Below are 12,278 nucleotides of genomic sequence, written 5' to 3' on the forward strand. Positions count from 1 at the left end.
AGAGGGTCAGAGAGAGAGGGAGACACAGAATCCGAACCAGGCTGCAGGCTCCGAGCTGTCAGCACAGAGCCCGTTGCGGGGCTCGAACCCTCAAACTGTGAGATCATGACCTGAGCCGAAGTCGGACGCCCAAGCGACTGAGCCACCCAGGTGCCCCATTGAAATGAGTTTTTAATTTGAGAAGTGTAAGTTCTGTGACTTTATTCTTTTTTTAATTTCAAAATTTATGATAAAGCTATAGTAATCAAGAGAATGTGGTATTAGTGCATGAATAAATAGGTTAATGGAAGAGAATACAATCCAGTAATAGGCCCACATATATAAAGACAACTGATTTTCAACCAAGGCACCAAGGCAATTCAATGGGGGAAAAGAAAGTTTTTCGATAAACGGAGCTGAAACAGCCGGAAAAACATGCAGAAAAAAAAAAAAAAGAATCTTGGCCTCTGTTGCACACCACGCACAAAAATTAATTTGCGATGGATTGGTTCTTTTTCAACATTGTTTTGGCTTTTCAGAGCCCCTTGGAATCCCATATGAATTTGAGGATCATCTTTTCCATTTTCACAAAAAGGCTATCGGGGTTTCGATAGGGACCGTGTTGAACCTGCGGTTAGTTCCCTTTGGGCAGTATGGATATGTCAACAATATTATGTCTTCCTACCCTAATCCTGTATTATTGGCCTGCTGTGCCTGGGTTAGAGTTTCTGCCCAGGAGTGGGAGCTGCTTGGAGTGTGGGAGCCCGCAACCCCCCAGTTACACTTACCAGATTTAGCCACTTCAACTTAGAGCTGGAGACGGTGAGAAATGCTGGTGGCCTGGGGGTGCGCTGTGACCCCTTGACTGGGAACTGTGAGGAGAAGAGCCCCATCTTCTTGGCCTCACCTTTTCTGCGTGAGGCAGGTCGGGGAGGGGAGTGAGTCGTGGCTTGAGACTCTCACTGTTCTCATGGATATTTGATAGCTTCTCTTGAACATCCATGCTTCTTCATTTGATGGATACCCTTTGAACAATTTCCAGAGACTAAATGATTGTTTTTCAAAAGAACATATATATATATATATATATATATATATATATATATATATATATTTTTTTTTTTTTTTTTTTTTTTTACCAGTTATGTGTTTTTCCCCCACATGTTGGAATTCTGGAAGTACAAGTGTCCTCTTAGACTTTTAATGTTTGGTTTCTGTGTTAGTTTCTCCCATTCTTTTCCTGACATTGGTAACTTGTTGTTTCTGTCTTCCCCACACCCCTTGGGTCAGTCTTAGTAACGTATATAAATGTATTATTCCTTTAAAGATTGAACTTCAGATTTTGTTGATTTCCTCTATCACATATACTTTTTCTATTTTATTCACCCCTCTTCTTATCTTTATTATTTATTTCCTTCTTTTTTTCTTTTATGGTTGATTTAGTGCTTTTTCTACTATCTTTAGATGGTTACTTAGATTACTAAAGTTCAATCTTTCTTCTTTTCTAATGTACACATTTAAAGCTATATATTCCTTTCTATTTTTGAGTAATCTCTACTCCCATCATGGGGCTTGAACTCACAACCCCGAGATCAAGAGTCACACGCTCTCCTGACTGAGTCAGCCAGGTGCCCCTAAAGCTATATATTTCTTTCTAAACACTGCTTTAGCTGCATACCTCAAACTTTTTTCTCATATTTTTTATCCTTCCGCTTTAAATATTTTCTAATTTCCATTCTGATTCTTTTTTGACCCATGAGATATTTAGAAGTAGATTTCTTAATTTCCAAACACTTGGTAGCACACTAGAATATTAGAAATTATTGTTTTTACTTTAATTCCACTGTGTTCGAAGAATATATTCAGAATGATTTCAAACGGTTCCTATCTGCTGAGGTTCATTTTACAATCACATCTGTTCGACTTTGGAAAATAGTCCGTGTGTACTTAAGAACAATGTACATTTGACCCTTAGCAGTCTGCCAACCCCCTACGCAATCGGAAATCTACGTACAACTTTTGACTTTCCAGTTAACTACTGATAAACTACTGTTGACTGGAAGCCTTACCAATAACATAAACAGTTGATGAACACATATTTTATATGTCATATGTATTACATACTGTATTCTTACAATAAAGAAAGCTAGAGAAAAAAGATGTTATTAAGGCAATTATAAGGAAGAGAAAATACATTTACAGTACTGGGCTCTAGAAAAATCCATCTATCGGTGGGCCCGTGCATTTCAAACCCATGTTGCTCAAGGGTCAACTGTATATTCTATTGTACTTTGCATGTAGTGTAAGTTAAATTAATTTCTTTTTCACATAAAATCTATATACTAGGTCAAATTTGTTACTTGTGTTGTTTAGGTTTTCTCTGTCTTTATAGATTTTTTTCCCCTGCTTGTTCCATTCAGCTATTTTGAGAGATCTATTATAGTATTCAAGATATCCAAGAATGATGTTTGTGAATTTGTCAGCTTCTCTTCTTTATTTTGTCAATGTTTGCTTCTTGCATTTTGAAACTATTACAGGGTGTGTGAAGAGTAAGCAGGTCTGCACCGTCTGAGGGAACAGTGCCCACGGATTGCCCTGACTTCAGACACTGGCCACAAGTTTAAGAATCCTGAGGCCTACAAATTTTGGGGTTCCCATGATCGTTCTCAGCTTTAATAATTCACTAGAATAACCCACAGGAGTCATTATGATTACAGTTTTCTTAAAGCAAAAGGATACAAGTTAGAACCAGTCAAAGGAAGAGAGGGATACGGCAAAGCCCGGAAGGGTTCCAGTCGGGAAGTTTCCATCTTCCTCAGGGGCATGTTACCCTCCTGGCACCAGTGTGTGACAATATTGAAAGAATACTGCCCGCCAGGGAAGCTGACTTGAACTTTTGGTGTCCGGGGTTTTCACTGGGGCTTGATCACATCCTACCTGCCAAGAGTATTGTATCCTAGGAAGTCTTTTGTTCATGGATGAACTGGGAGGGCGGGTTATCCTACTCAGACTTGAACCCAGTATATCTGTAGCTTGAACTCAGGTTCTTTTTTTTTTAAGTTTATTTATTTTGAGAGAGAGGAGGGAGTGGAGGAGGGGAAGAGAGAGAGAGAGAGAGGGAGAGAGAGAGAGAGAGAGAGAGAGAATCCTGAGCAGGCTCCATACTGTCAGTGCAGAGCCCGATGCGGGGCCCGATCCCATGAACCGTATGATCATGACCTGAGCCGAGATCGAGTCAGACGCTTAACCCACTGAGCCACCCAGGCATCCCTTGGACTCAGCTTCTTACTTACTGCGTCATATTGCTTCCCTGATATAATATACTCAGATATTTGATGTCACTCAGTCTGATTTGCCGAGTCTTGCCAAGTCATTTGGTGTTTTCCTGTGTGCTTGGGTAGAAAACGCCAAGACCATGAGATAAAAGTTACAAGATGTGGTGTCATTTCGATACAAGGAGGAACTTTCTAACAGCCAGTTCTGTCCAAACATAGGGCGAGTTGACTCAAAGTGTTATACTCTGCCTTGTGCTCTGGTTAAAGCCGAGTGCAAGGTACTCGGTTAAATTTTTATCTTATTGGCTTCAGCATATTGCTGAAATCTTTAAATGTTGTTTTCAGTTCAGATTCTGTGATACAGCATTTTAGATACACCTTCTGAATTCATGTGATTCATAATAATCCTTGTATGCCTTCCACCCAAGCCATTGACATATGAGCCGTGTGTCTGGTTATTGATTTAGAACTCTGCCTCAAACATTTTGAAGCATCTTGCAATGAAAAAAACATGAAACAGTTTGTTAGTACAGAAATATGGAATCTTTAAATACTACAGTGAAGATAATTCTGCAAAGGACTCAAATAACAGGCTAAATAGTAAGCCTTCATCTGGATTCACTTAATTGAAGGCTATAACAATATCCAGAAGAATGGATCTTGCTTCAATCTTCTAAAATGTAACTTTTCTGCGGTGTCTTAAAAATAGGAACTCTATAGCGCTTGGCTTGAGACTCTATTAAAGAGTGAGGGCCGGATGCTGCTTTAGACACTACATATGTAGACACGACATAACTCGGTTGTATTATCATGTTGACAAATAGGAATTTTTCTCAGCAGACGTTATTTTCTGTACATTTCACTTCCAACCAAACAAATCGATATTATGTAAGGGCTACTAAAGCAACATTTATGATTGGCACTTCAAAGGTTGAAAAAAATTGTGTGAATCTGTGGTTTTTCATTTGGGTGGCAATAATATAATAATAGCATACTAGAGTCCCACTGCCTGGATTCAAATCCCAGTTCTGACACTTAGAAGCTGATGGCCTTGGGACATGAACTTCATATTAAATTTTTTTTAAATGTTTATTTTATTTTTTGAGAGAGAGAGAGCGAGCGAGAGAATGAGTGGGGGAGGGGCAGAGAGAGAGGGGGACAGAGGATCCAAAGCGGGCTCTGTGCTGACAGCAGAGAGCCCTATGTGGGGCTCGAACTCATGAACCGTGAGATCACGACCTGAGCCGAAGCTGGACACTTAACCGACTGACCCAGCCAAGTACCCCCACATTTTTCTGTCAAGTTTTCTCACATGTCGCTGAAATGGTGATGGTGATAGTGACGATAAGAAAAAGCACCCCAGGGGCGCCTGGGTGGCTTGGTCGGTTGAGTGTTGGACTTCGGCTCAGGTCATGATCTCACAGTCCGTGAGTTCGAGCCCCACGTCAGGCTCTGTGCTGACAGCTCAGAGCCTGGAGCCTGTTTCAGATTCTGTGTCTCCCTCTCTCTGTGACCCTCCCCCATTCATGCTCTGTCTCTCTCTGTCTCAAAAATAAATAAAAAAATGTTTAAGAAAAAGCACCCCACATCAAGGGGCTGTTGTAGAGATTAAATGACTTGATGTATCCAAAACAATAGCTCTCAGCCTCAGTTGCCTACTGCGGTCACCTGGTGACTACTAAATGCTTGGACTGACATCTCTCCCAAATATTCTAATTCAATTGGCTTCCATCGAGGCCTGGTCATCTGGAATTTTCTAGCTCGCCAGATGATTCTAATTTGTAGTCAAGGTTAAAAACCCCAGATCTAAAGTAATTGTAAGAGCACCTGGAAAATATTAAGTCTTTGGTAGGTGTTATTACCAGTCTTCAGAAGTTGGGGTGATAGTTTTCTTAAAGTTTTATAAGCAATATCGGGAAGTTGTCTGTGAAGGAAAACTACCTTTCACTTATTCTTGTTAACATAACTTCCCTTTCTCAATAGCATAATAGATTTAAGATTTTGTTTTGTTTGGTTTTGTTTACACAATTTATTCCCACTGTGGTCTATTTTTCTTTACCCTGGCAGGGAAAAGCAAGCTGTAATCCAATAATACTGACCTGATGCATACAGATAAGTGTGCAATTTGTTCCAGATTTATTCCATAAACTGCCTTTTAAAAAGTATTAAATTGAGAAGTTCTTCTTTTTTCTTGTCCCATTCTGATTTACACAGCTAGCCCTAGACGATGGGTTTATAGGGAAATCAACCTTCGGGTCCATAGAGAGTCCACGTGCAAGGTCTTGATAACCTCCCGCCCACCACAACATTGAAGTCATCTGACTATTTTAAAATTTGCAAAGAGTTCATAGAGATTAAAGGACTTTAAAACTGTAGTCACATTCTCTTTAAAGAGTATGTAGTCACATACTCTTTAAAAACAGTGTGGTCCTTACGAGAAGACAAGAACCCTAAATTATATTTCTTATTGACGAGACAAATCATGACACAGAAGGAAAAGATTCTTCCTACATGAGTCCGTGATGTTCCTCCTTGGTGTTCTCCAGACATTAAGTGTCTGTACCTCAATTAATATATTTTCATCTCTTATGTAGAAAGTAAATTGCCCAAAAGCCTTGAAAATGGGGATTCTTGTTATAAAATATAGGTCTCTTTCAAACATCTGAAACTAAAACTCAGAGGAAGAGCTTACACATTATAAGTTTTATGTTTTGAGTCTTGATTTAGCCACATTCCAGGAGTAAAATCTTAGCCATTAAAAGATATTTTTAAAAAAGGGCCTCTACCCTGTCTAGAAGGTACAACTATGATTTTGAGCCTTAAATTTTTTTTTAATGTTTATTTTTGAGAGAGAGACAGAGAGAGAGAGAGAGAGAGAGAGAGAGAGCTTGACTGGGGGGAGAGGCAAAGAGAGAGGGAGGCACAGAATCCGAAGCAGGCTCCAGGCTCTGAGCTGTCAGCACAGAGCCTGATGTGGGGCTTGAACTCAGGGACCGTGAGATCATGACCTGAGCCAAAGCAGGACGCTTAACCGACAGAGCCACCCAGGTGCCCCTGAATTTTTTTAAGTCTTAATTGAAACCGTAAATGCAGGTTGAATGAGCACCTGAAATTGGCAAATCTGTTTCATTCAGGTTTGGAAGTACTCTAGGCTCAGGCAATTTTTTTTTTGTAGCGGAAATGTCTGAAGGTTTTTAGATCTAAATGATCTGCAGTGAGGTAGGGGCAGATAGAGATTTAATTCAGTGAAGAGAGTTACCCTAAATCAATGATTCTCAGTTATAGATGTCTTGCCACAGATATCTGGATCCCTTCCCCAGTCATACTAAGTCAGGATCTCTGGGGGTGGACAAGAATAAATATATTAAAAAAAAAAAATCTTAACTGTGACTTGTATAAACTACAGCTGGAAAGAGTTGAACTAGACATTATCCAGGGATAAACTCGCACAAGGAGATAAAATATTTACTTCAACTGCAGTAAGTGGAGAGCCTTCTAGCCCCGCACTAGCGACCTGCCTCCAGGGTGAAACTGATCCATTAATCAACACGCTTTAGTATGTTGATTTAACTAACTGTGAACTCGCTTGGTCCCATCATTAGACTCATAGCCTTCCATTTAATTCATGAAGCTATTAAGGAGCATTTTGCAAAAGCAGAAACAACAACGACAACAACAAAAAACACCTTCCAAACAGTAAAAGAGGAAACATTTTGCCAATGCTTTCGAAAGCCCAGGTACGTGATATTTGTTAAGACCAGTTTAGCAACCTTATTTTGGGAGGAAGTGATGATCTCGGAAACTTTCACATGGTTCTGAAAAAAGGAGAAAACTGTACACATACATAAAGTATATTTGTATATATATACATTTGTGCATGCACAGTAGTCTCCCCCTTATCTGTGGGGGGTACATTCCAAGACCCCAGTGGATGCCTGAAACCACAACTGGTACCGAACCGTTTTCCTGCTCTGTGGGTTTTGTAAAATATGTTTTATACTATGTTTATTACGTTACTGTGGTTTATATACCTATGATAAAGTTTAATTTATAACTTGGGCACAGTGATAGATAAACAACAGTAACTGAGAGTAAAATAGAACAACGATAACAATAAAGTGTAGCAAAGGTTATGTGAATGTGATCTCTTTCTCAAAATATCTTATTGTACTGTACTCACTTTTCTCCTTCCGGTGGTGATGTGAGATGATAAAATGCCTACGTGATGAGAAGGGAGGGGAATGACGTAGACCTTGTTATGGAGCCTTAGGGCAGTCATTCCCCTCCCTTCTCATCACGTAGGCATTTTATCATCTCACATCACCACCGGAAGGAGAAAAGTGAGTACAGTACAATAAGAGAGAGCGAGGGGGAGGGGGAAGGACGAACTGGGGGGCGGGGGGAGAGAGAGGGCTAGTGTAAATATGGCAGAATGTTAACATTTGGAGAATCTGAGTGCAGTATGAATGTGCTCATTGAATTACTCTTTCCGCTTTTCTATAGTTGTAATTTTTCAAAATAAGAAAGCTGGGAAATAAAAGAAGTGAGGCGGGCGCTTGGGTGGTGGCTCAGTTGGTGAAGAGTCCGACTTTGGCTCAGGTCATGAACTCACGGTTTGTGGGTTCGAGCCCCGCGTCGGGCTCTGTGCTGACAGCTCGGAGCCTGGAGCCTGCTTCGGATTCTGTGTCTCCCTCTCTCTCTCTCTCTCTCTCTCTCTCTCGGCCCCTCCCCTACTCGCGCGCTCTCTCTCACAAAAATAAAATAAACATTAAAAAAAAAAAAGAAGTGAGGAAACTCTAGTGGGCTTAGCTACTGATAAATCCATGCCGGTTCCTCAGGAATACTTTTAAGTGTTTGCAAATCAGTCTGTTACAACTGTCCTGTGATCCAACTTTTCTCCAGTGTTGAAAATTAAGGCAACATTTGTCTATATTCAAATTCACATTTCTCTTCCTTTGTTTTATGTAGTGGGTACGAATCTTTATCAGGCACCATGCTGGATACGCAGTGCTAAACAACAGACCTATCCCTATTTAACTATCTTAGTGACCCGTATAAATCTCTGTCACGTATCTCAATTTCTCCCAAACTGCACCCTTTACAGTCCCGAAATAAACCCCGCACTCCTGCACCCCAATACTCCGATGATGTGACTGGCACACTCTTATCGGCTTATGGTATCCTTCCATCCCATTTCTCCCCGTGGAAGTCTTATTCATTTTGAAAGTGCATATTAAATAAGACATTCATTATAAGCCCTCTTGAGATTTTACAGGAGGAATTAATTTCTCTCTCCCCTAACTCAAAACTAGCAATTTTTCCCTGCTATAGGTTACAAATTGCTTTGTAGTTTTGAAAATATCTCAATCAGGTAATGAGCCTTGGAGGGAAGAGACTCTGTTTTATTCAGCGTGTGTACTGCCAGACTTCAGTAGAGAAGCCCAGGCAGGCTCCTGGCTGTCAGTGCAGAGCCTGGCGTGGGGCTTGATCCCACCAACTGAACCATGAGATCATGACCCGACCTGAAATTAAGAGTCGGACGCTCAGCCCACTGAGCCACCCAGGCGCCCCAGAGATGGAATTGTTTGGGATCCGTAAGTCTTACCTCACTTAAAGTAGCACGGAGTTCTATTACTATTTCTCTCTCTTAGAATGCCCTTTCAACCCCATTTCTGTCTTTCAAGTTGAAGGTTGTTCTCTTGGCTGGAAAAGGAAGAAGAAAAGTTGAGTCACGTTGCTTACGTGTTGTCATTTGGTAATATTATAGCATTTGATCCACGTAGTTACCTCGTTGGCTTTTGTTCTTTTCATCTCAAATGTAGCTAAACAGATTAAAGAGATTCTTTTTTGGTCTTTACCGTGGTTTTTAGCTTTAGCTCACACCGAGATTTAGCTTTGTGGACACTGCTTGTGTATGTTTGGGCCATGCTTTTGTTTTTTTGTCGTTGGCTGTGTGATGTTCTTTGTCTCTTTTGTGCAGATCCTTTGAAAGACAGGCAAGCAACAAAGTGATTTTATCCCCTTCCCCTCCCCTTGCTAACAGCCATAAACACATGTCGAAAGATGAAAAGATGAAGTACAGTGGTTAGGAACAAGTACTTAGAGGTCAAGCACATTTGGCTTTAATTTTGATCTTGTCTTCCACTAGAATTTCTTTCTCTGTGACATTGGGATAGGAAAGTTTATCTCCTCAAGAAATAGGATTATAAGATAGAATGAATGTAGGGATGCCTGGGTGGCTCAGTTGGTTAAGCCTCTGACTTCAGCTCACGTCATGATCTCATGGTTCATGAGTTCGAGCCCTGCATCAGGCTCTGTGCTGACAGTGCTAAGCCTGCTTCGGATTCTCTGTTTCCCTCTCTCTGCCTCTCCTCTGCTCATGCTCTCTCTCTCTCTCTCTCTCTCTCTCAAAAATAAATAAACGAACATTAAAAAAAGATAGAATGAATGTAAAGTATTTAAAATAATGACGATAAAGGACGCCTGGATGGCTCAGTCGGTTGAGCATCCGACTTCAGCTCAGGTCATGGTCTCCTGGTTTGTGAGTTTGAGCCCCGCGTCGGGCTTTGTGCTGACAGCTCAGAGTCTGGAGCCTGCTCTGGATTCTGTGTCTCCCTCTCTCTCTGCCCCTCCCCTGCTCACACTCTGTCTTTCTCCGTGTCAAAAATAAATAAATGTTAAAAAAATAATAAAAAAATAAAATAATGACTGGCATGTAATAAACTTGTATTATTAGAAATAGTCACAAATATTGGGATGAGATTTTCCAGACTAGAGATCCTGCAAAGGTGAGTGGTAATGTGTCAGAATATTATAGTCAAATATTGGCTATTATTATTTTTGTTGTTAAAAAGGAAACATTCATGAAAGAGACTTGCACTTTTGAGGCTTTGGAGATTCAAATGCTAAAACCTTAAAGCAGTAATTCATTTTAGACAAGAAATTAAAGCAGGATTGTTGCGTCTCTTCCACAATTAACGCCACTCAGTTATGTAATCACAGAATCGTTCCTTCCTTCTTGGATATTGTTTTAATAAATAGTCTCCTGATTCACACGTAAAATCTCTGTGATTATATCACTTCCTTTTTAGAATATTTCAGGGTCCCAAATATTCACATTCAGTGATGAAAGTAGACAAATCATCTGAACTGACGCATATTGAAAAATACATTTGCACTTCAGTAGTACGTTAACATAAGAGTTGTATTCTGAGCTGATTGCCCAAAGGATAAAGGAGGGGACGTATCCCCTTTGTGTTTCTATTGTGTGTCAGAAACGGTATTAGGCGCTTTATGTACATTATGTTGCTTTATTCTCACAAGATTGGTATTTTTTTTAAATTTTTTTTTCAACGTTTATTTATTTTTTTTGGGACAGAGAGAGACAGAACATGAACGGGGGAGGGGCAGAGAGAGAGGGAGACACAGAATCGGAAACAGGCTCCAGGCTCTGAGGCATCAGCCCAGAGCCTGACGTGGGGCTCGAACTCATGGACCGCGAGATCGTGACCTGGCTGAAGTCGGACGCTTAACCGACTGCGCCACCCAGGCGCCCCAAGATTGGTATTTTTTAATGGAGGAGGTAACTAAGGCTCAAGAAGATTTGGCAAGTGGTCTAAATTTGCATAGCTGGAGAGTGACAGAGTATGGATTTGAACACCCTTGACTCTGACACAGGAACTCCAACTCTACCGTTCTCCCTCCCCCAACATCCAGCTGTTGCCTTTGCTGCACTGGTACTTTCTATAAGGTATTTCGATGTTCACGCTTCCAAAGAAGATGCTACTTCGGAACAAGAGTCAGGAGACTTTGTTGAATGTGATCCCAGATAGATCTGCCTGTTACTACCTAGAAGACAGCATTAAAGCGAAGTTACAGTCTATTACCTATGGCTACATAACTGTATTGTATTGGGGTATGTGTTGGGTGGCGAGACACAAAATATCGTCATCATGATGCAAATATGAGTGTCGAATAAGCGATCATATGCCTGGCATCTGTTTCATTTCATTAGGAATAAAGAGTAAGTGACAACTACAGCATCACAGTTGACTCCCCCAAACAAAATGTCACACTTCATAGATGACACCCATTCGAAGAGACAGTTTGTGAAAACACGACTGGTGCCTAAAAAGAGACTCATTTCATGGGTCTAATTTTGTCTCAGTACCTTGGATTTCAGCACCGATTAGAAACAGAGCAAAAATCCGTTCTATTTTGGTTTCCCAAAGACAGCTTCTATTTTTCTACCTGTAGGTTTTAATGTTCCCAGGTCGCGGATGTGGAGCCCACCCTGGATGATCACGAACACCCCATCTGTTCACCTTCAATAATCGGGACATGTGCTGTTGGCCTGTCATTCAGCCAGCCAGCAACGGCCCTCAAAGATTTTGTCTTCTCCTCCCATTTCGGCTATAGGAGGCAGATAGAAGACAAAACAAAGCCATGAAACATTCTAGTTGTGCTCAGAGAGGCAATTATTTATATGGAAACAAACAATTCCCCCTAGTTCTTTCTGTCTTTTATCCACATTTGATTACTATATCCTTCAAAGCTGAGTGTGGGGGCTAGAGGAGCTCTCTTTGAAACATACATTGTTTATTTCAGAGAAGACGAGAAATAGATGTCATGTGTGGAATGCTTGAGAATCTGAGTCATTGTAAACTGAAGCTAAAAGGCCATGGCCCTTCCAGGCTAGGGCTCTGGTTGGGGAGTTCTCTCCTGGCTTGCTCTCCTCTCCATCGCAAATAGTGTCTCGAGACTGACAAACATTTCAAGTGTTGCATTATGTGCTGAGATTAATAATAATAGCAGTAGTGGTGATGATAACGATACTCCACTAGGAAGCAAATGGAAATTCACCTTGGTATAGTTGAGAGGATGGCATTACTCCGTGTTAGCTGAACATTTAGGGATTACCTTCGCAGAGGAAGGCAGAGCTGAATGGGAAATAATTTTGTTTTATTTTTTATTTTGTTTTATTTTTTTAATTAAATATTTCTTGTCAAATCGGTTTCCATGCAA

General features: G+C 40.7%; 1 protein-coding gene across 1 annotated transcript in view; it reads left to right on the forward strand.

Moving 5' to 3' along the window:
• Nucleotides 1-7,513: 7,513 nt before the first annotated feature.
• Nucleotides 7,514-12,278, forward strand: part of AGTR2 (angiotensin II receptor type 2) — a 46,748-nt gene continuing 41,983 nt past the window's right edge. Inside the window, exon 1 of the mRNA XM_047844110.1 lies at nt 7,514-7,594. The gene's annotated coding sequence lies outside the window, so the exon portion shown is untranslated. The remainder of the gene's footprint in view (nt 7,595-12,278) is intronic.

Source organism: Prionailurus viverrinus, chromosome X (assembly GCF_022837055.1).
Source record: "Prionailurus viverrinus isolate Anna chromosome X, UM_Priviv_1.0, whole genome shotgun sequence".
In the NCBI taxonomy this organism is placed as follows: Eukaryota; Metazoa; Chordata; class Mammalia; order Carnivora; family Felidae; genus Prionailurus; species Prionailurus viverrinus.